This window comes from Molothrus ater, chromosome 1 (assembly GCF_012460135.2).
Source record: "Molothrus ater isolate BHLD 08-10-18 breed brown headed cowbird chromosome 1, BPBGC_Mater_1.1, whole genome shotgun sequence".
Taxonomy (NCBI): Eukaryota; Metazoa; Chordata; class Aves; order Passeriformes; family Icteridae; genus Molothrus; species Molothrus ater.
In genome coordinates, this window is record NC_050478.2 from 62,372,537 (window position 1) to 62,399,982 (window position 27,446).

The following is a 27,446-nucleotide window of genomic DNA, read 5'->3' on the forward strand; positions in this document are numbered from 1 at the left end:
CATGACTGTGGTGTCAGGGAGGCATGTTAAATGATTTAGACCCCAGACCTAATTGTGCAAGACACAGACTCACATATTAAATCATGCATATATATCCTTATATATAAAATCTTTACATCCCACCAGCCTCAGGTGACAGTGTAACATTTTGTTTCATATTTCACTCTTTATTCTATGACCACTCGTGAATTAGTCTATGTACTGCAAATTGTACTTACAGCAACAACTGCTTCACCAAAACAGCTTGTGTTTCTCTAGGCCTTGATCTTTCATTTTAAAAAAAACCCACAGACGAAATTCATGACACCCAAACTAGAAATAGGGTGGTACTTGGTGGTATTACCACTTGAGAAAGCAGGATCTGGAAAAGAAAATAAAAGAGAAATGATCCAGTGGTCTTCTGGCTTGTGATACTGTTCATAAAAGTCCTGGGTGGCCATCGTGGGACAAAGAGTGGTAGAACTCTGTGGCTGTGGAAGGCAGAAGTTTCACTTTTTGTTAGAAATATTAAAATCCTCAAGGTTCTGTATTTTACTTCACAGAATCAAGAAAGGAGGTACCGTGTCTGCCCTGATCTTAATGACTTTTCAGAAATTCAAAGATTGAACTTGGTGTTTCTTGGAGAACCTGGAAGGTGTTTGGAAGCGTGAAAGGGAAAATTATTGTCTGGAGGGCTGAGTTCAAGTGGGAAGCTGCCTTGTGAGGAAGAAGCTCTTTTTCAGATTTCCTCATGAGGCAGCCCATGTGTTTCTTAGGATGTGCAATAGACCAGGAGCTATCTTATTGCAGTCAGGTTCTTTAAGGGTTTTTAGAGGCGTCTTGAGCATCAAACAAATTGTACGGTTTAAAAATAAATGAGCTGAATAACTCAAGCACAGCTTTCAAATGGCCTTGGTATCATGAACTTTCAAACTGGAACTGCAATCCTGAATATGTTTTGTGAAGAAGTACTGGGTATTCCGGTTGAACTCCTTAGGATTTATGTGCAGGTGGCAAAGCCAATTATTGTAAGGGTTTTGTTGGTTGGGTTTTATTTATTTATTTTCAATTCTTCTTTTCCTATAGGCCTTTGTGGTTTGAATAAAACTTTATTCTCTACCCACAACTTAACCAGATGCTTTTGAGGAGTCTATTGATGTTTGAAGTTTGCCAGAGGGGATGATTTATAGCAGAATTTAACATTTAAGACCTTCAAAATGAAGCATTAAGAGCCAACACTTGCGATGATGTGTGCTAAACACTGGCTGTGAGTTCTTTGGAATTTAGGAACCGGAACCTTCTTGTACAGCAACAGTGCCTGTGGGATACATGTTGAAGGCCGTGTGTGTAAGAGAGAGCGATAAAAACTAACTTTCCCCAAATTTTTGCTGTATGTTACCACAGGATAGTGCACAGAGTTGAGTGAATTTCTGAGCTAACTTCAGCAGAGACAGTTTGTGCTTTGCAAGCATCAATACCCTGCTGTACATGGGCTAACTGGACCAGCCCAGAACAGGCTGCTGGTTATGTCAGCACTATGCCAGTGCCTTGGTGGCGCTTTGAGCCCCCTGTTGAGAGAGGGACTGTGGCTGCCAAGGGATGTCAGATTGTGAGGCTGCATCAGAGCAAAGCAGGAGTTTTGAAACCCCACTAGATAATGGTCTTGAGCCATGGGAGCAGCTCTTCAGCCTTTGTCCTGCTTGATGTGCCAAAAGCAGCTGGATCAAAGGCCTGTTTGATCAGCCAGCCATGTGCTTGGGAGGTGAGATCAAGAGCACTGCACCTTGGTGCTTATTGCTCAGTGCTGAGCCTGGCAGCTGGAAGCCCACTGCGTGACCTTTTCTCGCTGGGCTTGATTGTGAGAATCTGTCTTGGTGGCAACCTGAGCAAGAGAATGGCAAGTGCCCTGGCACCATATGCCTGTGAAAACATTAGCCTTGAGGCCAGCAGGAGGCAGTGAAAACCTGTAGAACATTCTTCTTTAGTCTTGATTTTTTTTTAATTCCCTTTTTTTTTTCCCCCCTCTTCAGTGGCAAGATGTCAGTAAATCCTGTCATTTTAATCAGCTTTTCATTATAATATATTTAAGGATCTTAGTAAAACTCAGTACAGAAAGAAGTGTGAAGTTCCATATAAAACTGATTGGATTCTAAAGACATTTAAGTACCATTTTTGACCGAAGATCTGTGTTTTTTAAAAAAAGCAGGCCTCACTCCTACTTTTACCACCAAACTGGGTGCAGAATGTGAAAGCCTTATCTATATTTATGCAGACCCCATATATCATGTATTGAGAGTCTTTGACTTAATGAAAACTCATCCTGTGCTAAAGTTGGGATAAAATGGAGTTGTGGCTTCAGTTAGGATTTTTGTATGCACTGGGAAATGAAAGAGCAATGCCTTAATTGTAGATACTCTCGTTTTTCACTCCTCCCCCCCACCTTATGGAGGAAGGAAAACTATTGTCTGCCAATTAATGCAGAATGCAAGTAACTGTTCTTAAGGTATTCATAGCAGGGATTAAACTAATGGATAAGAGGTGCAAATTCTTTCTTAAGAAATGTAAATAATTTGTTAGAGGGTTGATAAATTTCTAATATACCAGTGTATTTGAGAAAGGGTAGTACTGTTCTCACATAAGTTGCATAGATTTAAAAGCCAGAGAAGATCATTAGAATGCTATCACTGCATTGTAACAAACTGGAGTATTTTACCCACGTGTTTTCTCAGTATCTTTTGAAGAAGCTAAGCACGTGGTTTAGGACAACTAGTCCTTATTTAGTGTTCTATTAACAGAGAATTCTCTAAATCCCTCCCAAACTGAGGTGTTACAGTGATTAATTTGACAGATTGGTACTGTAGTTCCTTGATCTGTTTCATCTGGCATAATTCAATGTGTCTGCTGAAAAGGGCATTCCCACTGTCATCTATTTGCTTATTTTTGCCACTCCCTTGTGCCAGCTCTGGTTTTTGTGCTTCCTGGGTGAAACTGGGGTAGTTTGTTGCCAGATGAGTTTCCTAACCTGCATAAACCAAAGAATAAGTTGGCTTCAGTTTACTTGGTTATTTGGTTAATACTGATGCAATGGAGATAGTGGGAATGAATGGCCAAAATATGGAGGAGAAATATGGGATTGGCCTCTTTAATCAGCAACACTGAGCAATGACAGATTAAATGGATTATGGAATAATGGTATGCAACATAACAAGCAAGTAGCTAACAGCTGACACTAGACAAATTCAGATGTGCAAAAGTACTGGTGTGGCCAATGAAGATAAAGAATCCTTTGCTATCTGACACTTACAGTTGGAAAATTTTATTTCAAAGGTAGAGAATTTTTTGACCCTTACAGACTATATTACATGTCTTCTGACTGTCTGCACTGAATTTAGATTTTGTAAGGACAGCCAATATTCCTATAGAGGAGGGTGGATGTTTGGATACTATAGGTAGGGGTGGGAAGAAAATAAAGACAACAGTCTTGAATCCTCACCCACGAGGTGAAATTCGTACTCTCTGCTGCCTGTGTGTCAGCAGCTCACATTCACATGCCTCTAAACTCAGACAGAAGTGAACTCTCTTGCTTCCTGACTTTGAACCTTATCCACATGACAAAGCAAAAGTGTCTTGTGGGGTCCTTGCAGCCTGGTTCTGTGCAGGCTGGTCTGAAACTACAGTGATTTGTAATATGCTTTGACAGAGAGATGTTCCCCTGCAATGTTTTCCTTTACTATAATTAGAAATCATGTTGTGTGAGTGTTGACAATCTGAAGAGGGCAGACAAAATCTTTTTTTTTTTTTTCAATTTTTCAATTTTGATTTCAACTGTCCATACCTTTGCTGAAGTAGATTTGGATGAAACTGACTGTTCTGAAGAGCAGTTGTCAGATGACCAACATGTTATTGAAGAGCTCTGATGAAGGCTGCTTTCATCAAACCCATTGTTTTCCAGGAGGGTTACACTCCTGTTAATATCAAAGGTATTGGGTTAATCCTCACACAATAACATGGTTTATACCTTTTGTACTGCACCTGTATTAGGTTTGATGCATGAGAATACTGTCCATAAGTGTCTGTTCCAAGAAGTTGTATACACCTGTGACTCTAAATGCCCTGCAGTGTTTGGGGAATCATATTCTGTAGCTTTCTTTAAAATTAAACCAGCTATAACTTAAGAGAATTTTTAACTCTGAAGTTGCTATTAAAATGTCTACTTGTTTAAGTGATGCTATGATTTCTCCATGACTTACCAAACAACAAAAGTTGCAATAAGCTTTGCTATGATTTAACTTCTGTAAGGATATACCTTTTATCATCAGTATTTGCTTGGCATCTTTTCATGCAAGTCAGGGAAGATGCTACTAAGCATCTCTAAACTTTTATTGCTTTTCAGAGGATGACAGATAATGAATGCTCTGATGAAACCTGGGCACTGAGCTCACGGGGCACTTTGCCAGCATAGCATAGCTGGTTTTGTAGCTATCGGTGTTTCTAACATGACACAGTATCAGAATGGCAACTGTAGACTACAAAGACATGCAGAAACATGCTCTCTGTGTTGGGATTTTTTTTTAGGTCCCTGAAGTCAGTTTAAACTTCAAATGCATTTTCATCACTAATTCTTTTGTTGGGTCTAACAGGAGCCTTAATGGGTCTCTGAGAAATGGGCTTGTATATTTTTGAGTTCTAGTCAAGAGTGAAGCCTTCCAATGCATTTTTTTCAATGAATTGGTATCTTCAAGCACAAATGCACGTAGAGTCAGTATGAAAGAGACTGGAGAGGAATAGTCCCACAATATATAAATATATGCATACTGCCCCATGATAAAAATGAAATTAACATTTTCAGGTGTTCTGAAAGTGAAGAAACCATGCTCAGGTGTGCTGCTTGTAGGGTGCTGCTTTGTGAGAAAGGTAAGACAAAGTTTGCATGCTATTTGCCATCCATGCAGGACAGGCTTGGAAAGGAATAAAAACTTTGGAATTGTTAATGCTACTCTGATGAGACCATGATGGCAGGTTGCAGCATGCTGTGATTTGGCTTTTGGTTTCCTTTTCTTCCTCTCTAGCTGAAAGCTGGTGTTTCTCTCTTGAAGGAGCTATTCCAGTGGCATGAGAAAACTCCAGGTGTTTCGCAGGGATGCTTTCTGGGAGTTGGAAATAGGCAGTTTAAATGACTAGTGTATGCGTAAAAAAATGCTGGGATTGAGGATAGCTGTCAAGACGCTTGACCTAAAAATATGCTTACAGGTGAAATACGTGCACTGAAGGAAGTGACTAAACTGGTTTCATAAAATGGGTTGCTAACCAGGCTGTGAATCCACCTTACTGATAGAAATGTTGGAAGTTTGCCTCTCAGATAAAACAGGTCTGAATGAAGTTGTGAAGCCCTTGGGACTTGTCCTATGGGACAGAGATTCTGAATCCAGCAAACATAATGTTTTATAGACTTGGAACATAGTGAGACATAGGGAAGGTTCCAAATTACCTGCATTCTTGTGTGGAAACATTCTGCTTTTTAAAGTAGGGAACTCAAGCAGGTCTGTGTCCATAAATATTAGTGTTGGCAATAGAAGCTAATTTTTAGAGGTCAGATTTGTCAGTGCCCTGACCAAGAAAATTTTCAGAATTAAAAATGAACAAACAAAAAAAACTCTACCAACAAACAACCCCAAAAAACCCCAAAACCCACAAACCAATCTTCCTTTCTCCCTAGAAACCCCACACCTTAATCTCACTTAGATGTGTATCATCTGGCTTCTGGCTTGTGTTTTGTGGAGAACTTAGGCATTTGAAGTTTTGCTCTTACACATATACCTGTGCAAATACTCCTGAACACTAGATGTTCCAGATGCTAGTTTCATCTTTCCTACAGTTTATGATTGGTGTGTTTCAACAGGTTCTGGAGAAAAGATTAAGCTGCAAACAGCTGTATTGCATTCAGAGCTTGAGGAATTTGATTTTTGCTCATACCTACTTTTTTTTTGCCTCCTCATCTTTTACAGACTGGTTCCAATCAAATTGAACTACTGGCTGGTGATAGTGACTATAGACAAGGTCTTTACATGCTGTTAAAAATGAACAAAAACTTAGAGCACTTGCAAGTACTTAATGTGTGTGGTATGCAAGCAACAGATCCTTCTGTTGCCAAAGGTTTTGGTGCTGAATGCTGCTACAACTTGATTTATATGTGACTGTTCAAGTTGAAGTAGCTATCCAATCTTGCAAGCTTATTTAAAAAAAATGCAAGTAATAGAAGTTTGAAGCATGGCTTCACTGTCCTACTTACTTTCCATTTGAAACTGGTGAAAGTGGTGTTCAGTGGAATGCAGTATTCTCCTGGAAGGACCTCTGTAATCTGACTGAAGTGAGTTACTCTAATGAAACAGCAGACTGGGATTGGTGTGCTTGTAACAAAGCTCAGTTTACATCTCAGTTGTGCCAAAAAGTGTCCAGCACTGCTAAAAGGAGTAAAATTGTGAGGACACATATTGATAAGTTGTCCTGTGTCACTTTTTTGGTTCTGTGGACACCGCACTGTGCCCCAACCAGGGTTAGCTCGTGGCAATAGAAGTGGTTTGTCTCCAGAGTCAAGTGTTCAGACATCCTGGAGCTTGCTGAAGTGCCTCCCCATCTGCCCAACTGCCACTACCAGAATATTCTATCCTTTCAGATTCAAACTGATTCACTTTCTTTAATTGAAAGTAATTCATATTTCTAATTTTATGTCATGTCTGTGCCCATGTAATGGAAAAGTGCTGTTACAGACACAATTAAAAAGAACCTACATATTAGTAAAGAGAGAAGCAAAACTGTTTATTAAGGAAGGTGATTAAAACACTTTGGAAATTTTAATATATATTAAATATTTATTTTTAAGTGATCCAGGATATAATTTTTTGCTTCACTAAAAATTAATAAAATATGCATAAATTTTTAATATGAGAAATGCCTGGGCAACAACCTAAGGAGCAGCTTGAAGTTCAGCAGGTGGTGTTGTGACTTTATGGGGAGCTCCTAGACAATGTGTTTATTTTGGAAAGCTGTCCATATAGATAAGTACTGAACAGTAAGCCACCAAAATTTGGGAAAAAACTCTCAGAACTGGGAAGTCAGATGCAAATCCATCTTTGCCAGCAGAGGAATACAGGTTCCATGGGCAGATGCCCACTGGAGTTCTCCTACTCAGCCTCTGCTCAAAGGTTATGAAGTACAGTTCTTGTGCTGGCAAACCAGTCCAGTGAGTGTGTAGAATTGCTAGGAGTATTCTCAAATAGCTGGATTTCATAAGCCTCTAAAGTATGATTTATCTAGACTAAATACATGTGACTGTGCCAAGACAGACTGAGCCACTTCAGTTCTTTGGGGGAGGACTAATGATTTCAGCTGTCTTGGTTGCAAACTACAATTATAATCTTTGTCAGGAGCAAAATGAGCAGATTTTATTACCTGCATTTTTGGAGAGAAAGTAAGTCAGTATATTCCTGTCCTAGAATGAGTAATTTTTGAATTGCTGGCTGAGTTTCTTTTTCTTCTTGCAATCCATCAACATCTGGAACTATTGTAATATGCTGCATCCCTCTCTAGTCCTTTAAGTATTTGTTTTAAGGCTTTTGTAACAGAATCTTTTTGTGCATACTGATTTTTACTTTTCCATTTGAAGGCAAAAGGAAACATAGGGGAAATTGAGAATAGCCTTTGAAGGATATTTGTCCCATTACTTGCCTAATTTCAAGACGTAATTGCAATAACCTTGTTAGAACACATCCATTTTGAGTATGGTTGTTCAACTGTGTTGCAAAAATGAAAGCTGGTCTTGAATTTTCATGATTCATCATTTGATTATTGTCTTCCTAAATTGATCCTGATGAAAGGATGAGGTTTTCTGATTTGCTTTCATTGTAGATGTGGTGCGTCAAGTAAAGGGATTAAGCACTTCTTGTTAAATGTGCTCTTTTCCCCTCCAAACCTCAAGCAAAAAACCAAAACCTTGGATGTTCTTCTTAAGGGCAAAACCAAATTATCATCTTGGAGTCATTCTAGTACAATTAATGACATGAAAAGGTACAGCCAAAATTTGGTTCAAAACATCAATGTGTCTGCTTACTGAGGAAGAATCTGGCTTGTGTTTCTATGGAGTGGTCAGCTACTGATACAAATTCCTTCTCCCAGCTCCCAAAGCTACTGTGTGCCACTCTTCCTCTATACAAAGACAATTTGCTTTTCATGTAGTGATGAAGAATAATGTTTTAACAGACAAAGGCATTTCTAGTGTATTATTGTGCTGTCTTTTGAGTAGCACTAGATGCTGGGAAAAATGGTAATTCACAGTGTGAATGCTTCTCACCAGCAATGTGGATAAGAACTGAGCATGTACAGTCAGTGTTGCATACGGTACAATGGTGAACATTGTGGGAGCGAGAAAAACCCAAATTATAGCTCTTGCTGATGGCCAAGATACAAGCCTTTTGTAGTTCTTTAAGAACTACAAAACAGCCCAAACAAAATCCAAAATATTGTCACTCAAAATGTGTATGTCGCTGCATTTAATAACAATATGTTCATTTTTAGTGTTTGCAAATTCATGTAAAAATACACAACAATATTTCTGAAACACCTGTGTTCCTCTGCTTTTTCTTGTAAACTGATACAAGGCACAGGTGGCTTCTCATTAACTTATTTCACACAAATATAAATACACGGCACAGTTTCTCTTGCTGTAACTACATAATCCAGGAAACATGATTGCTACTGATTTAATGTAATCAGTGTTGTGAGGGGATCATTCTGAGCTCTTTGTGAATGGCTCTATTCGGAGGGGATTTACACCCCATGTAAATCTGATTTAAATGGGAGAGTGGTGGAATGTGGCTTTTCTATTTAACCTATGCAAAAATCTATATTCTCCCACCTAGGTTTCTCACTGTGTGATGGGATACTCAGCTGGTACGTGGTGGGGGAGGGGAAGAACACGAGTCCAATAGGGACAGGGAAAGTAGGTAAGGGACTATCTCAAACAGGCAAGTTATACATTTTGATTCAATATTCTGATATTCTTATCAAGGCTTTCCAGAATGTGACACTGACTCCAACCACGAACAATAAGGAGAAAACAGGAAGCATGTATCAATGTCTTTGTTGTTCTGCAATGGTTTCTTTTTTTTAAAGGACCAATGTTACAGCAGAAATAAAAATCTAGAAGAAAAGCAGCAAGCCATCTTAGGATGTAAAAGCAAATGCATTTAAAAAATTATTTTAGTATTTTAAAGATTTATTTCTGTTTAAATTTATTGAACTATAGCCAGATTTATTCAATTAAGATAATACACTTCAAGGTTAACTACCATTTGCTGTTCACTTAGGCAAGCTATTGTACAGTTATGTAAATTTCATGAACAGAGACACGACTTGAGTGTCTTAATTACAAGCAAAAAGTGTCATTTAAATATGAATAAGTGAATAGTTGCCTGTATTTCCTGTTCACATTCTGCTGTCATCTTCAAGACCAAGAGCTAACTAGCCATCTATATTGTGCTTTCAGTTTTCTCCTTCTGTCTTTAAAATGAAGAAAAAAAAAAAGAACCACCACAACAAAGCCTGTCATATAAATGCATGTAAAGCAGATGATGCGGGAATGTCCTACCCTTAGAGTTGTTATTAGCACAGTGAATTTTAATTTACTGAGATCACAATGAATAGCTGTAAATATGCAGCATTTTCTGTGGATTTCTCTGCATTTCAATATGATATCTATATTCAAATTGTGCAATCTATAACTTACTTGTAAGCTCCTTTCATAGTTACTTTCTGACAAGACTGCTAAGGGCTTATTTTGAATGCTTCTATTTTCAGTGCTAAGACCTATTATGAATTCTTCGCATTTATTTATATACACATAGTTGTGTTCAAAATAGTCTGTCTCCTTTTTAATTCATAGCCAGTCTAAATCACATTTTATGCAACAAAAAGTTTGGTAGCAATATTCCCTCCTTGTCTTTCGACCGAACTCCCTGTGTTCCTGCCGTGTTGATAGTTGGGGATTTTTTTCCCCCATTGTTTTGATTTGTTTGTCTCTCCAAAAATGACCTAGAAAGAAATCTGTTGTTAATCACATATCAACGAGGGAGGGATGATTAGTTAATAAAAACCATGCCTTGTGTCTGTGGACCAAATGGCTAACTCTGGTTCTCAGTGTGCGCAGAGTCTTGAACGACTGTTCCCATCCCTCAGTGATGTAGCCGCAGCTCTCCCCAAGGAATGAGAAGTTCACTATTCACTCTGTGCTTGCATCACCCTTTCCAACATGTTCCCACTGATACATTAAAGGAATTAATTGCTCATAATGATCTCACCATCTGTTAACAGAGGTTCATACCTACAGGCTGGTGGCATGTGGTGGTCCTATTCAGAAATCAATAGGCAATGCTGGGGGAACGCTTTCCCACATTGCCTTCCATTGCACTCTGAAAAGGGGAGGAGAGCTCAGTGTTGGCCATCTGCTCCTTGTCTTTCTGTGCGAGAGACCTTGATGCAGTCCAGCCTGGCTCTGATCTGACTCCAGTCTGATTGGAATGTGGCTGATCTGAGAGCCTCTCAAAGCTGTGAAAGTGAGTCAAAAGGAGATCCCCATTGTCCAGCGGGGCTGAAAGAAAATGATCACTTTAAAATTCATAACTCCCAGGTGCCCGCCATCTATTCATGGGAAAAACTCTCTGAACTTCTCTTCATTAAAAAGAGAGGGAGTCCAGCTAAAAAGAGAGAAAAGGAAGTAGTTTGTGGGAAATGTGCAAGGGATTTCAGGCTAAACAAATGAGGAATTTGAAATTTTTACTTGTATTAAAGGAACCGTGTAAGGAAAGGGAAGCATTTGTAAAAGCAGGGCCTCTGCTTCAGGGGCCCTTCCCTGGGGTCCTTTAGCAAAATAAAAAGGCTTTTCCCACCACCCCCCCCATACCATCCCCCCCCAGGAGTTTTTCCTTCCTTTTGCTCTTTCTTACCTGTGTAAATGAGGGTAGGAATAGTACATGAATTAGGCTGTCCCTGCTTTATGTGACAAATTAGAATGCATTCAGTTTGCCCACCTCTCCTGCATGTATTTTATTGTTTAGATTGCATAGAAAGCTGACCTGATAACAAATGTAAACTGAAGCTGAATATCCTCATGGAGAATTAGCCTAGTGAGGGAGTGGAAGGGGTGTTCTGTCAGCTTGCTGCCTAAACTCTTCCCTGCCCCCATGTCTTGTAATCTGAGGATTTACCTTATCACAGGAGGGATTTTGGTCTTCTTTCCCTCCCCCACTTTCTCCATCTTTTACCTCCTCTGAATGTTGAGATAGTCCTGAATCCCTCCTCGTTCCTCAGACACTTTACATGTGCTTCCAAATTCTGTGCTTTTGCACAGGTCCTCACAATATCTGGAGTGGATTTATGCTTATTCCTACAATGTGAGATGTCTTTTCCCTCTGATGCTGTTCATGTGGCTGGAGGTAAGGAGGACTGGAAGGACCTTGCCTTCTTAAGGCAAGAATGGACTGTTTTGACAACACTTCATCCAACTACCTCTTCAACAAATGACTTTGAACTACTCCTGGCAATTACAGTTCAGAGCCTCTAGTTGTAGATTGATTGAGTATCTTTCAGAAATATCCAATTTCAGTTCAGTGGTTTCCAGGAGATTCATCCATTGGGAAACTCCATAGGTACTTATGTGTGATCTCTTTCCAGTTTAGGGTACCCATTTTAAGTCTTGTTCTGTTCTTTGTCACTACTGAGGTTAGACATATTTGATGCCTGATAGCAGGTAGTAAGCCACACAGTGTTGTCTGATGGTGCATGTATTTGCTGTCAGAATATAGTCACTTATCTCCCACCAAAAGTGTTTGTGTAATTCTGGACGTGACGCTGACCTGCCTTCCCTGCTCCAGAAGGCTCTTAGCTTATGATGCACCAGTTTTCTTCATTTTCCCATCTTACTATATCATTTGTTGAAGACAGTGATGCTGTAGAGCATCTTTTTGATTTGTTTTCTTTCAATCTAAAATGTAAATAAATTTTCCCACTGGAATGTTGTTCTGTCCACCCCAATTTCCCTTTTAGATATCTTTGAGATGGAACCAGCTCCCTCTGATCACTATTTCTCTTTTGTTTATTATGCAGTCTGAGAGGCGTGGTAAGCAATGTTCTGATTCTCTTCTTACCCAGAACTGGTAAGCAATGTTCTGGTTTTCTTCTGACCCAGAAATTGCTGAAGAAGTAGGTAGCCATTACTAAAAAACTGAGAAGCAATGTCTCAGCAGACATGAATAATTGTCTTGTAATTTCGCGCTAAAATGACGCATCTCCTATAATCCACTTTTAATGTCTTTTCCAGCTCTTCTTTGGTATCGTTATCAGTGTCAAAGATATGTTTATGTGTCTTCTCTCTTTGTCTTCACTGTATGTTCATCAGGTGAAGCACTCTTCTCACCATTACCAAAGTCACTCTTGGCATTGTAATTTCTGGAAACAACAGAGCAGTGCCTGACCCTGGCTTACCTTGGGTGTTGGGAGGATACATTGCAAGTCACATTTAACAGTCCACTTTAAAACAAACAAACAAAAACCCCAAACCCCAGCCTTTAAGACCAATGAAAAATGAGAGCTTCAAGCAATTTACATAATGTGTGAATGCTGGGTGTAGATAGTGCCTACCCAACAGAGCTTATAGTCAGCAAGGCAGTTGGAGGAGGTATAATCACCCTTAGGCAGACTGTTCAAACTGATCTTGGGGAATGAAGAATCATGAAGATTGGGAAAGACCTCCAAGGTCATCAAGTCCAGCCTTCAACCAAGTCTCACCATACCCTCTGTACCATGTCATGAAATGTCATGTAGACTTTTTTTTTAAACATTTCCAGTGATAGTGACTACTCCACTTCTCTCAGCAGCTGGTTCCAATGTTGACCCACTCATTCAGTGGAGAAATTTTTCCTAATATCCAGCCTAAACCTCCCAAAACATGTGAAATTCCCAAAAAAAAGTAATTTACTATTTCAGTTATTTGTTGCTGAGATAGTATAACACCATGCATGAATCAATGTTTGAAAAGCGGTAATATTAAAGAGCTCTGTGAGAACTGGCATGTTCAAATAGCAGGAGCTAAAGCTAAGAGAGGGGTCCACAGCTCCTGTAGGGGACAAATTTGTCAGGAAAGAGTGTATGGTGGTCACACACTGGGGGAGAGAAAACAAGAGACTTAAAATATCAAGGCTATGATTCTGGGACCATGACTTTTGAGGAGCAGATACAGTGTAGATATTGCACAACATGGTACTGCTTACCTTTATTGATTTCCAGAATGTGCTTTCTCTGTGTTTCACAGTTCAAATATTTGCACTCTAACACTTTAAGAAAGATCTGTTAAAATCACCTGTAGAGTTTGGAGGTTTTTTTAGTACCCTGCAAATTTGTGTAGTTTTGAAATTATTTCTTTGGTGTTTAAAAAAATATTGAGAGGATACTATCAAGAATATAGCTGGATAAACACTTGAGTCACCACAATTGAAGGTTAGTGGCCTAGAGTAGGAGTAAAACCCTCAAAAGTAAATGGTATAAAGACTTGAATCAGATCTGTCATTGGTGTAATAGCAATGTACAGTCACAGCTAAAGATCATGCATCTGCTACAAAAGGTAGGGGCATATGCTGTTGGGTCTGGTAAGCTTAAGTTTCAGCTTATATGTTTTCTGTTTGTTTTGGTTTGTTGTTTTCAATATCTATATTCAAATATATATAATTTTACAAGTGCATCAGTAATAAACTTGAGGAGTCTTTTGAATGAGGTAGATTTTCTTTAGGGCATAAATATAGTGTCATCCTGTCTTTAACTATTTTTTCATAGTAAACACTCAAGAAGCAGAATAATCCTGTGATTGTGATATAAAATCTGAGAAGCAAATATGCCATACAATTGCTTTAACATAAAATCTCATGTATGGAGCATTATAATACTGTTCAAAGGAGCAGGCATGGGAAGAATTCCCACGAATGTCATTCCCAGAATCTGAGACACCTACCACTTTGAGAAAATGCCATGTGGCGATGCTTTACTGTCAGTAAACACTGTACAGGTTGCCTTGGAGAATCTGCTTGCTGTTTTCTCTACTTTGCCTGTGAGGTGCTTCTCTATGTCTTGTTTATAGAACCTGTACAAGGCACTCAGGCACAGTTCTCAAGTGGAGAAAGACACATAAGGATCAGCACTTCTGGGGATTTTTCAAGGACACTGAAGTGGGTGAAGTGTTGTTGAATTCCCTTTGACTTCGTACTCTCTCTTGTAAAACCAGCATCTGTGTGCTTCCACCTCTCTGTCCTGAATGTGCGGAACTTTTATATCAAATCCTTTCACCTGGGGTAGTATGGAGGGAGCACAGCCCTGCAGGGGAGTCTGTGATCAGGATATTGACTTAGGCTATGTGCCTGGTGTTTATTGCTTTCCAAAACCCCAGAGAAATGACCAAGATGACCACTTGTTTCCCTTTTTTTCCCCTTCTTGGTGATTTCCTGTTACTAGTACAAACTATAACAGTTCCAACAGGAACACTTGAACGGGGAGATACTTGGTGGTTAGATAGTCTTGTTGCTGTGAAAGAGCCAGCTAGGCTGGGGGCTTGAATCTGGGTGTGTGCCCCATCTGAGCTTCCTAATTACTAGGCTTTAATAAGATTGGAGTGGGCAGAAGGTTCACCAGTGAGAAATGGCATCTGGACATGTGATACCTTCTGAGTGACTGTGTTTTGTTGAATGGAAAATGTGAGTTTAGTAAGAAAATTTCACAGAAGCTCTGTTCCAAGTCAGTTCACAGTAAAATGCTATGTACATAACATACAAGTTAAAGTGTGAACAGCAGTCAGGCTTGAGTTCCCTTCCATTCTTCTCTTCTTTCTTAGCTGCGCACATTGAATGGCAGAGAGAGGGTAGGGAAATGATGATAATGTGCAGCTCTGTATTAGATATTTCAAAAGCTGTTAACTTGCTCAAAACAAATTTATTTTGGAATGTACAAAGGGTATTTAATTTCAGCTTTAAATCTCTGCCATGCTCTGTGGTTCTCCTTTTATTTTGAACTCTGATGAATATGAGAGCTGGTATTTTTCCTCTCTTTCCCTTGCTCTGGAAGTGTCACATTGGTGACAGAGCCCAAGCTTTTTGATTTTAAACAAAACAGAAAAAAAATGATGTATTAAAGTTAAAGCTTTAAGTGTAGGAAAATTTGTAGTAATTAAAATGTATTACTCATTAAAAGATTTCAGAGTTCTTTACATTAGTTTCCATGGATTTTGATGCCGTGTATTTTGCATGTGTTCTTCTTTCTGAATGTGTACAGCAGGTGACCAGTATTGCCTTAATCTGAAACACAGCTTTGGACTGGCAGGTGTCAGTAAGTTTGTTAAAGCATTGAGGTGTTTATGATAACTTGATAATTGTAGCAGTTTGTTAGGTTAGTTAATTATTATTTGGGAGAAGAGAGGCTACAGGCTGAATTGTTCTATAAGAAAACAGAGTAATTAAACAAGATTGAAAATTTTTTTTTTTTTTCTCAAACTCAGTTATTTAGCTTCCATTTCATGTCCTTGCTTATACATGGTTTTTATTGTGGTAGTTCTTGACATATTCAGACATATAGTCAGATTTACAGACTGTTTATGCCACAGGCAGCCCCAGCCTAATTGAATGACATCTTTCACTTCATGCTCATTCACACGTGGGAATGCAGCTCTAACTTTGCTGGACTGCTACTGCTGGACTGCTACTGCTCTGTAGGCAGGGAAGAGATGCTGAAGGAGATTTCTTTTTTTGTTTCCAACAGTTCACTCTTAACAGTTTGACACAGTGGAGAAAGCAACTTGTGCCAAGTGCGAAGCTGAAATGAGTCAGTTTCTACTTCTCTTCAAATTCCAGGGTACAGATAAAGTCTCTGAATTCCAGGTTTCTAATTCTGCCCTTTTGGCAGGCCATGGCCAGCTCATCTGTAAGTGTTGAGAAAGTTGCAACTAGAAGCCCAAGGATTGTGGAGTCTTTGGGCACAGTCATTTTCAGACAGCTGCTTGCCAGGGTCTGCCTTTGTTCTCCAAAAGGAAAGGTGATAGGAGCTCGGTAAACTTGCCATCAGCAGATTTTGATTGTTGGTGGTTCAGGAATCACCTCATTCTGGGAAGGCTTAGCACTGGATAGAGAATGTGCTCATCTAGCTACGATACTTTGCCTCACATGGAGTACCAGTAGATCCTGTTAATTGTTTTCAAAGTGGGGATGTAACCAGTGTAAAGCAGGAATATATAAAGACAATTGTGAAGTTTAGAAAGGTCTGGACTGGACTTTATGCAGCTCACTTGGTCGAATAGGCTAAAGAAGAGCAATAGTTCTGTGTGTGGAGGATACCACTTGCTGAATAAAGGGGCAGTTTGGAAGGAAGTGAAAAAATAATTATGAAAGCTGTGGACAAGAGGGATATTGCTGCTGGGAAATGGCTAAAATGGCGGAATAGGTGTGTTTCAGGTGCATCAAATAGCAAACTTTCACATTACAGTGAAAAGCTAAGGCTGAGTTTACAAGGGAAAAAATTAAGCTGCTGTTTTGATGTGCTCAGAATTGGGACTGAGTATGAGATGCTGTCTCCTGCTTGCCTACAGACCCTTCCTTCACTGGGGTGGTGTTTTTTGATTGGATATTAAGAAAACATTGCTCAGTGAAAGGGTATTCAGGCATTGGAACAGAGTGCCCAGGGAAGTGGTGGAATCACTATCCCTGGAAGTGTTCAAAAGATCTGTAAATGTGGCGCATGAGGCCATGATATAGTGCTGAACATGACAGTGGGGGGTTAAGGCTGGACTTGATAATCTTAGAGGTTTTTCCAGCCTTTGGCTTTTCATAATGAATGCTTTACTTTTTTCTAATGTGTTATTTTAGCATATCAATCATAAAAATGAGGATGGGTAGTATTTTTTCTTGACTTACACCCTCTGTTTTATTAAAAATGCAAGATTAATTTTATTCTTTAGTGGCATACCTCTTCTTTCTTGATATGGACTTCCTAAGTGCTGGAAAGATGCTCAGGAATTTCCATGCCACATTCCATTTGTTTATACATTTGTGCAATATGTTGTCGAACTAAAAAAACCAATTCAGACAAAACTGACCAAAAAAACCAAAATATCCATCCCAAATAAAAATTCCAACTGAAAATCCCCAGTCATTTTTAGAGGCTTTTCAGAACAGCTTTTCAGAGATAAGAGTGAGGTAAAAAGTGCAGTGCAACAGAATATTCTGACTGCAATAATAGGTGTACTGAAGCCCCAGTGTTATGTTTAGGATGCTGGGGATAGTCTCAGGCATTTCTTCAGAATTTCATTCTGTCTCTGACTATAAAGTCTTAGTGCTCACAGCAACAGCCACATGGGTCTGCAGCAAAAGGAGAAGTGTGTCCCATCACTGGATCATACCTTCACAACTGAGAAAAGCTGATTTTTGTGGCATGTTCAGGTGCTCAGCAAGGCTGCATTATTTCAATCTGGTAGAGGGAATAGATCCCTCAGTCAAAGAATGTCTCTAACTACTTTCCTTTCTAATGCGCTATTACTCTGTGTGTATGCATGTGTGCTAATTAGCTGGCAAATGCATTGGAACACCTGGGTCTGCTCTATGAAACTCAATTTATATATGGACTTACTTTGGAGGGAGGTCTGAGAGGGTACCAGTGGCAAAACAAGATACATTTGCTGGTTGCTAAGTGTATATCAATTTTGAGTCTAACTTGTGGATCTGTCTAACACAGATACTCAGTGGTGGAACTTGGATATCCAGGCTTATTGTTCCCTTTACTTGAGAAACCATATTTTAAAACAGTTTCTCCATGAACTGTAAGAATGTATATGTAATTGTTAGTTCTATATTTATTGGTATGTGCTTAGCACTGTGTTTCCCTACTGAGCAGTGAGTGTACTTTTGTATTAAAAACTTAGCATAAGGGCCTGTTTTCAATAGTGGGGTTTTTTTGGAGTAATTCTTCATCCTTTATATTGTACATAAAAGGTGAGGAATTATTAAAGAACCAATTTCAAATGTGTATTTTTAATTAAAATGCAGTCTGGAATGGCTTATATTTTCAAAGACAAGGAAATAATCATCACTATCTTAACTAGGATGTGAGTTAACATTTGCACCAGGCATAGATTTTTTTTTTTCAATTAGCACTCCCTTAGAAAACCCATTCCCTCCGCTTTTGTCAATGTGCTGTAGGAGAAGAAGAGCAAATAGATTGGAAATGCTCTACAGCTCAGGCTCCTGGGAAAATGTAACAGGTGTTACAGCTCAGCTGGGTATGAGCTTTATGAAAAAGACCCTCTCAGACTTTACCCATAGAATTCCCTTTCCTAGCCAGAGCTTCAAGTAGGAAGAAACTAATGACTTCATTACCATCTCAATTCTGGGAAATGCTTCGTCCAGACCTGAATCATTAAAGGAAAGGTATAGCACTCTGCATGACCTTACAAGATCAAAATGTTATTTAGAGCAATTCCATTAGTCAAGGCTATAAACCTGAAAGAACACACCCTTTTTCGCTGGCTCTTAGGCCATAAAATGTGTGTGTATGTCAGGAGGAGCAGGGCAGGAGGTGGAGGCTGTGGGGGGAAGAGAAAAAAACATATTCTGCACTCATTGTGCAGCACAATTTCCTAGGCTTGCTTTGAAAAGCCTCCACTTCCAGCACTTCTTCCCTTCACCCTGTGTTGTGACACGCTTAGTGGCTCTTGTTGTTCTCACTCTTCTAGGGGCTTCTTAATTGGGTGTGATACTGAAGCCAAGAATGATGTCAAAATTTCAAACCATACAAAGTGAAATATATTTCTTTAATACTGTAGTAAGTATAAACAACTGCTTTTTTAAATTGCTGAATTTATTGAATCTTTTACTAGCTTTGGAAAAAAAAAAGTTACTATCACAATATACAGAAGATTGACTTTGGGGTTATTTGCATTTTCTCCATTATTGCTTTTGCAGCAATGAGTAAAAGAAACTCTGCTTGGTTAAGCTGTGTTTTTGCTAGATGTCTGGAATTTCTTTTCATAATGATAACACTGGATTTGAAATCCTGGTGCAACAATCTTTCAGTAGTGGCACAGAATGTTCACCTTTGGGATAATTTTAATGGACCTTTTAAATAAGGAAAAGCTAAATGTTTTTTTCCACACCAGCTGCCATGAAGTCTTTTACCTCTCTGCACAAACATACCTCCACAGGTAAAGGTGGGCATAAGCTAACAGAAAGAAATGTATTATGCCTGTTTTAGGAAAATAATTGCCAAGAGAAAACAGATGCATGTTGCAATGTTTTGGAGGTTTGAAGTCTCGGTGATGCCTACATGTGTGCAATACCTGAATCTTGTGCCCAGAAGGAAACTGTCGTGTACACCACTCCAGTGATGTGAGTCACTGACTCACTCCAGTGATGTGAGTCAATCTGGTATCAATGTGCATGTGAAGAATGCTGGTTTTAGTGACCATGTGTCTGTGTTGGTACTTCTTGGAGTAAGCCTTTAAAAGACAAGGCTTGTCCACACAGTGCAGGACAGTTTACTGGTGGTCTCACAGCTGGACTTCAGCTGGATGTGTCTCTTCAGCTGGATGTGCAGTGGTTACTAATGCATTCTGGCCTCTTTTCCAAAGTATTCTTACCCTCTAGCAGTCCATTTCTACACTGGAAGTTTTACAACACATTACCATAGGTGTTTTAGTGATCCTTTCTCAAACAGGTGAAGTTGGAGATTGGTGTTTGAGAGAGATCTCACTGATATGCTTTCATTAAAACCCCATAGGATTTCATTTCCTTCTTCTTGCCCTATGACACTGGTTACTCATTTTCATCCAGTGATCACCTGGTTTTCCCAGGTTCTCTTCCTTGTCCTTTTCTAATGATTAACTTGTAGCCTTTAGAATGGCATTAGCCCTGAACTATGCGGCCTTGGATTTCATAGTATTGATGTTCACAGCTATTTGGTCCTTTGAATCCTCAGTGGATCCCAGTTAGTCCACCCTAATGAGCAAGTGCAACAGACACCTCTTGCTTCCCATGAGGGTACAGCATGTGGCAGGTTTGTAACCTCATGCTTATGCCTTGTTTAGGCTACAGCTCCTAGACCGTGAAGTTGGAAAATGCTGTATACCTACTAATGATAGCTTTGATTAAAGGAAGTGGGTCTTTGGGCCTGAGCCTCCTACAGCAAGCCTGAGAAGTACTGTGCTCCATAGGTTAGGTTAAGCTGTCTGTAGGAGCAGGCTAGTTGTGGTACCAGGATGTTGTTTTCTGCGTAATTACCTGCTATGATGTTGCACTTCGATGCTCAGCTATAGTCTTATTGTGTGTGTCTTTTTAATTAGGCTTTGCTTCGAAAGCCCTCTCATTCTGTAAGTGCTGTTGTGTGTTTTATCTCTTAGGTTACTGTGGTGGGTGGCAGGCTGTTTTGTTGAGTTCTCAGAGAAGGATGAGAAGGCGTACGAGCTAACATCTATAGTCTCCCCGAAATATGCTGATGTGACAGCTTCTTGGACTGAAAATGCACACTTCTGGTAGAATTCTTCTGACAGGAAAGGCAAGCAGTTCTGTCACTTAAAACCAGCACAAAACAAAACCCCCTCTGAATATTGATTTGTGATGTTAATTTGTTTTATGAAGAAAGTAGGTGGGTTATTGTGCAGAAACGCTGAATGGACTGTATGCTGCTGTTTGCAACCAAGAACAAAAATATTCTTGCTTAGTTTAACCTCTGAAAGGCAGAATAACCCTTAGAAAATCCACACTGCAAATATTTGCTGTTTGGAGCACTGCTGAAACAAAATATTCAAGAAGAGAGCTAGAAAATTGCTAAGTATCCATTAAGAAGAAATACTGGTGGGGCCTTAATAATGGAATGCCACTGTCCTAGTTTGTACCTCACGGTGGCCTTTATCCAGGCAGCCAGGAGGACTATTCTAAGAGGAATTACTTAACCCTTTTTGGTGCCTCTCTGGGCAGAATACTTTTTCAGGTAGTTCAAACACAGATGCTTTCATCCAGGCATTTTCCATGGATTGGTTTTGTGCACCTAAATGAAAGTAACTTGCACTTTTTGAGCTTCAGCATGGTTTTATGTTTAGAATGTATCCATTTATGCAGCCTTGTTGTGATGAGTCCATTTTGAGGATGATGTGCCCTACAGGGGAATGTGAAATTTTAGGTTTTTGAGGCTGTGTCCTTACCTGTTCTTGCAAGGCATGACATAGAATTGGAACAACTCGGTAACTGCTCGGTGACCAGTTTGCACAGAGTAATCAATAAGATAGGGTGTTCTCCAATTGCCATCCTGGATTTGATTATTGCTATTGAAAGAAGTTTTCTCTTGATATCAGTAAATGCATTGCTAATTGTCTTGCTCTGCTTGTTTGCAGCTTGCGCATTCTTGATGCTATTTCTCACAAATTATGTAAAAGCACCATTCATTGTTTGTTTCATATGGTTAAAAATATTGGTACAGCCTGTCTCATATCATATCACTGCTTGAAAGGTCTAGAACATCTGCACAGAATGCTAATGTCAGAGTGCTTTAAAGGATTTTTTCTTCATTCCAGTATTGGTCTAAAGTCAGGACTTACATAATAGCTTCTTTTCCGACTTGTGAATAGATGACAACAGTCTTTTCTTTAGCAGTTTATTGTGATGTGTATTAAAAAAAAAACTAAACAACCCTATTTAGAGTCTAAGTATTGACGAGGGTTTATTTTAATCAGGATAAATTTATGTATCTGTGTGTAGGATCGTTAAAGTAGCCATTTTCCCTTCACCTGATGATGCTTGCAGTTTGTATTTCCTGACACCAGAAGTTCATTGTATTTAATAAGCAACTTCCTATTGCATTAGCAAATTTCCATCTGGTTGGAAAGGTACCTGATTCTATTAATATATTTGTCTTCACGGCTATGATGCAAAACATAATTTGCTTATAGCTTAGTAAATATGGCTAATGCAATGATATGTACATCACATTACCCACAAAAGGATTTTGTGTTGTGCAGGGTACTTCTGAATTTATGAATGAACAGAGAACAGGAGCAGAGAGGGGAGAGAGTGGCTGCTTCTACAAGCCTGGTGATGTCCCAGAATTTTACAGGGGCTACAGCAGGAAAATGAAGTGGTAAAAAGAGGAAATAATATTTCTGTCTGGTAATGTCAATGCTGTCTGTGTGTGAGAGGGACAGGGGTAGTATCTACATTTTACATGTGAGAAGGATTTTTGAGAGTTATTTGCCCTTTGGAAAAATAGAGAATGGGATGATAGGACATCTCCCTGAAATTTTACTCTGTTACAGCTTGGCAAAGCAGTCTATAAAGTAAAACTATAAGATAATAGCATCATAGAAATCTGTTTTAAAGCCATAGAAAGGGCCGGTGAGGAACTTGAAAGTGTTGATGAGAATGGGATTTTAGCACCTGAGTTTTATCAGTCTCCAAGAAATCTCAGCAAACAAGTTATCTGTGTGAATTGTATACCTGATGGGACAATATACATCATATTTCACTCTGTCCCTTTTAGATGTAGAGTCTAAATGAGGTGTGGATGTCTTTACTGCCCTGCCTGTTGTCACATATGAAGTCTGCAGTAGACGGGAAAGGCAATTGTTTCAGAAGTTCAGAGCTGACTGCCTGAGACATTTACAACAAAATCCCTTTTGGGAAGTGCCATACAGAAACACTCCTGCTCCAAAGAACATGCAAACTAGATGTGAGGAGAGGGGGATGAAAAATGTTGCCCTAGGAAAAAGGAAAGTCAGTAGCAGAGTTTTTTGGTCTCTATGTATAACAGAAAAACCCAGGCTATATGAAATCACATTGGCCCTTGCTATTAACAATAATGTGGTAATAGCTGGCTCATGGCTTCCCCAGTTCATGGAAAAACCACAAAAAAGCTGATAAATTATTTGCTATGTGTTTTGCCACCACAAATTAGAGCATCGATGAGGCATCCTGCAAAAGCAGTGTTTGTCTTCATGAAGATGTGCAAGTATATTTACCAGAGTACTAATGAAGGGTGCTTGTGAAGGAAATGAAGCTTCAAGTGTGTATAATTATGTCCCTTTCCTTCCATGATAGCTGCCAAGTGCTAGACAACAAGAGTCCGTCACCTATAATAGCAACAGGGATTTTGATTGTTTTCTGCCATTTGCTCTGTGTACTGAAAACCCTGCAGGAAGCTATTCTGTAAAAGATGATGGGTGTCAGGATTAAATTCGAAAATACACCCATGTTGTTTTCAAAAATGCATGAATTTAAAGGTATAAGTTGTACTGGGTATGTTATGCCATGCTGAGCATTTGGCATCAAGCATGTCTAAAAAATTCATGTGAGAACTCTAAATACATTCCAAAGTCTGTTGTTAAATTCATTCTTAATTAGGATCTATGCAAAACTAGCATACTCTGGTTGCTTGGAGCTGGGACTGCAAAAGAAGAGTATGGTAGGGTCACTCTCTGGGAAGGGAATGCCTGCTTTAGTTGTCAAGATAAAGAGCTTGGAGCCTATCTTGGAACTGCAATGTTTGACAGCTTCGACTGGAGTTTCCTTCTTTCATCATATGTTTCATAGAACAACCTAGCTCTATATAAACTCTATACACTAATGAAAATCCTGTAGGGTGTCAGGTTGCAACTGTACACCATACTGAGAAAGGAAATAGCTGCATGGGAAAGCACATGGTGGTAGAGTTCAGAATTTGTCCAAACAGATGCATGTGTTGGCTGCATCACTGAAAATAGATCAGTCCCAGAAATTAGGTAATGTTCTTTCACTCTTTGTTAGCAACTAGGTACTATATGAAGGGTACAGTAATGCAGTAAAAATCAACTACCTCTGTGAAATAACTATACTGAGAATCTATCTTTCCTGATGAGGACAGTATTTTTTTTTCTTTGGGGGGCCATGATCCTTCTCTTGCTGGTGGGAGAAAGAGGGTGATACAGTTTGGGAAAAAAGACAACTATAAGCCTGTTGCAAATTCTGGTTTCAACCATACATAGCCCTCTGTGTTCAACATCAGTGTTTATCTAGGTGTAATCTTGTTAAAATTTTTCTTCTTTGGTCTTTATGTTAAACTGCCACTAATTATATCTTTTGGGTTAAAACCAGTCAAACTGAGCATCTGTTATGTTTGTGAGCAGCTGGCTAATGCATCTGGGCAAAACTATCCCTGGATGTGAAGAGAAGTGGAGGATGGAACAGTTAATTGCCTGAGGATCAGTTCACTGCCACTCGGGAGGCTGGTCTGTGCCTAAAGCTGTTCTATGGTGGGCCTGGTAAGAAACCTGGTGGGCTGAAGAGGACAGTGTGAAGTGTGACTGTCATGCTGACCAACAAAGCTATTGCAGAAATGTGTTTTAGGAGCCAACGTCTGCTTTTGGGCCAGTGACTGTGCTGTGGTTTGTGTATATATGTAGCCATGGGTCCGTAACAGCACATCTAGTGGAAGAGTATTGGTGCAAGAAATAAAGAATTTCCTTTTTGCCTGGAACTGTACATTAGCAAATACAGGAAAGGCTTTATTAATGACCACATGAGTGGAGAACTGTCAGCACCTTGATCTAGAATTGCCAAGAGTCGTCAGAAACAGAGTTGGGAAGAAATGGGAACTAAAAAGAAATGACAACGGAGTTATTAGCTTCCTCCTTCTTGGGCTTGTGATAGTTTAACAATTTGGGAAGCAAAACCTCAATCATTCAGCTGATAAACATTCAGTTAATTTCAACTAGTTTCTAAAAAACTGAAAAATGGCTTAGAACATTTGCTAGCTTTTTATAGAATGTTTACCTTTTTGGAGGCATTGATAGGGTTTATGTCAGTCTGAGAGAAATGGGGCCGCTTGCATGGAAAGGGAAACTTGCATCACCCCTGTAAATTCTGAAGCTCAGGTGTATCAGAATTAGGTATTGGTGTGTGGTAGATCCCCACTGTTCCAATATGCCTCCCACTCCTGCTTCCCCTGAAGATAAGTTGGTGAAACATGAATGAGGCAGAGCTGACTTTACATTCCTGCCATATCCAAGAAAATGGAACCCCTGCAGCTGATAGCACAACTAAAAAAATGGCAGCTTGAGTGCATTTATATTTCTCAGTCCAGGCAACAAGCAATCTACGTAGATGTAAACTAGGTTTTTCATTCTGCTATTAATTTCAGAAAAAAAAAGTACAAAAATCAGGGTTTAGATGTTTGGAGGTTTTTTCCTCATAAATTGTGAAATTTGCTGCTGCAGTGTAATTTGTTCAGTAAAAAGTGTTATACTTCAACCCACAGGAAAGAAGAATCTGGAGCTTGTATGACACTTTTCAATGTGTTGGTAGGGAAAACATACATGGCAATTAAATCTAATCCAATACCGCTTTTTTTCCATTTTGTTGTTCTTTTCACTGGGAGTCAGGCAAGGCATAATTTACTTTTTGGTTATCAAAAAGGAGAACTTGTCCCGAGGCCTGGTGACAATTATGTCTGCATTTTTCATTTTTGTTTAGGATATATGATACTTAGTTTTCCTCACACCTGTCCACTCTCTTGCTGAGCGAAATTTTGGGAGACGTGAAGTACACAACCAATGTTTGTGCAGGTGAAGGCAAGGCTGCATCTGGCCTGCTTTTTGTCTTACGTTTGACTTCTCTAGCTAGAATTGCAGTGGGTTTAAATCCCACTATAAACCTTGGCCTTTATGGGATGAATTTCTCATATACTTTGTGTACACAAGCAGAGAGATGATGCTTATGAATGCCAGGCTACTGTTTTGGTGACTCTTGACTTCCTTCTGGGCCTAACCCATGTTCATAATCATGTTTACAAGGGGTCCTGGTACTTTCAGGAAATTTCTGTGGACTGATCCTGGTGACTACATCTCTTGCTTGGCACTGTACAGCTCTGGAATGAAGCACAACAATTATTTTATCTGAAGAGTAAAATGTGCAAGTAGTGTTTAATGATTGTCCTCTCTTTAGAAACAGGAACCTTTACTGAAATTCAATCTTGAATGTAATTGTAATGGAAAATATCAAGGGAATTCTATTTCTCATGTTATATATGACCATGATGCAGGAAATCTCGCTGATTCAACCATTGATTTGCTTCTGGTGCTGAAAACTCAATGAATGTGGATCCATTGCTCTGCATGAAAGTGGATGGAAAATGGACAGAAACCAGTGACACAGCTAGCAGAAACTCGGTCATTCTGGCATGTGATAATCTACTAATCCTCACTCAATTTCCTTCCAGTACAATTAATTATTTTTGTTTTTGTCATGAGAAAATCTGTTGTGATAACTTCCTTTAGCAGCTCAAAATGTAACAGCAAACTCCCTGCTGGCATGACTTCAAGAGCAGAGTGGTGCCAGCAGATAATTTGGCCTAGATTATTTTTAAGAAGGTTGTCAGTCTTGTTTTTCGCTATTACATGCTTACTGTGGTAATATCAAATATTTATTCTACTGCTTACAGCTTTAACTCTAAACAGTTAGTGGAATAATCTCTTGACCTGTGCAGTCACAGGGATGACCCTTCACACAGAGCTATTTGGAAAGGAGAATGATTCCTCTTGTGAAATTCTTTTATTTTAACTGTATTGCTAGAAATCTCAGAACGATGGGTTATTCATTCAGGCGTTATCCTCTTTGCCCTTGCTGAATACTTAATGAAATTCCTGTATCTCAAAACTTGGACTGAAACCTGTGGCTGCTACCCCCCCCCCCCCTTTTTTTTTTCTTTCCCCCCCCACACATAGTGGTTCTCTCACCTGAGTACATATGCACATAGGAGTATGCATGCACAGGCAGTCAAAGACTCCTCTCAGCTTCAGAGGGTGAAAGAGGAAACATTAACATTCCATTAGCTGCAGGGTTCACACGCGGGGTCTATAAAGAAATCTGGCTCTGGGTTCCAGAACATGTTGAGAGAAAACCATAATAAAACATAGGTGCTCCTTACATCACTCACTAGCTCACTGATGTATTTGTGTCCCTGTTCCCTCCCCCCTGCCTACAACCTTTCACATCTCTTTGGAACACAGACTCCCCTCCCCTATAGGAAGTCTCATTCATTCATGTTTTGAAGGAATTTCTTAATTCTCTTTCAGCAAGATTACCACCATCCGTGCCCCTTTTCCTTCCCTCTGCCTTTGCCAGAGAGAGAGAGAGGAGTAGGGCCTGCCCAGATGGTTGAGGACCAAAAAGAAGGAACATTTTCTCATGCTTTTAAAAAGACCACTTTCTTTCCTGCCTAATATTTAGCTCCTTCAAATGCAAATGGAGAGGTTTCGCTCCAAGGTTAGCATAACAATTATGGGAAAGCTTTAAATCTGAAGCATTTGTTTACACGATGAAAGGAGTCCACAGTCCAAAAGCTCTGAGGCCAGGGCTTTTCAGTAGCTATTT

The 27,446-nt window shown here is 39.5% G+C and overlaps 1 long non-coding RNA gene across 1 annotated transcript; it reads right to left on the reverse strand.

The window, feature by feature from the left end:
* Positions 1 to 286: 286 nt before the first annotated feature.
* LOC118684098 (uncharacterized) lies at positions 287 to 26,955 on the reverse strand. Its single transcript, XR_004979770.1, has 3 exons — positions 26,810 to 26,955; positions 3,815 to 3,944; positions 287 to 361 (listed from the first exon to the last, which is right to left on the reverse strand). It is a non-coding gene; the product is annotated as an uncharacterized LOC118684098 (long non-coding RNA).
* Positions 26,956 to 27,446: the final 491 nt, after the last annotated feature.